General features: G+C 45.5%; 1 non-coding gene across 1 annotated transcript; it reads left to right on the top strand.

The window, feature by feature from the left end:
• Positions 1–245: 245 nt before the first annotated feature.
• Positions 246–318, top strand: trnaa-agc (transfer RNA alanine (anticodon AGC)). Its single transcript has one exon. It is a non-coding gene; the product is annotated as a tRNA-Ala (tRNA).
• The last annotated feature ends 271 nt before the right edge of the window (positions 319–589 follow it).

The raw sequence follows: 589 nt of genomic DNA, 5'->3' as shown, positions 1-589 counted from the left end.
AGACTGATGTATTTCTTTTAATTCTGATGATTATCAGAGAGGTTGAGGCTGGCTGTTCACAGAGCTCTGTCCAAGCACATTAACAGAGAGGGAAGGGGAGTACAAGCAAGAGGGAGTACAAAGTGTTGAACAGGGACTCAAACCCTGGACCCTCAGATTAAAAGTCTGATGCTTCCAATTCGTCACTAGTACACTTCATGTAGTGCAGTGAGTCCTGATTGACTTGCGATTGACCCTTTATACAAGGGGGATTAGCTCAAATGGTAGAGCGCTCGCTTAGCATGCGAGAGGTAGCGGGATCGATGCCCGCATCCTCCAGCCTGCATTTTAGGAGGGATGGGTGAGGATGGATGGATAATGTAGTGGACTCCCACCCAGCAGATCAAGTCCCAGAGGTTACAGCATCATTTATTAGCTGAGTTTCCCTCAGGGAAGCTGCTGTTTACAAGCTGTTTACAGAGAGAAGCAAGAAAACAACAGTCAGCATCATCTTCCATAACATGACAATAACATGTGAGACAGAGAGTTTATGATCAGTGCTCCCCCTGCTGGTTAGGATATATGATGACATTTTAAATGTACCAGTCAA

The sequence above is a fragment of the Parambassis ranga genome, unplaced genomic scaffold (genome assembly GCF_900634625.1).
Source record: "Parambassis ranga unplaced genomic scaffold, fParRan2.1 scaffold_24_arrow_ctg1, whole genome shotgun sequence".
NCBI classification, from domain to species: Eukaryota; Metazoa; Chordata; class Actinopteri; family Ambassidae; genus Parambassis; species Parambassis ranga.
Note: the sequence above shows the minus strand (reverse complement) of the source record. Positions and strands in the feature narration are given on the sequence as shown.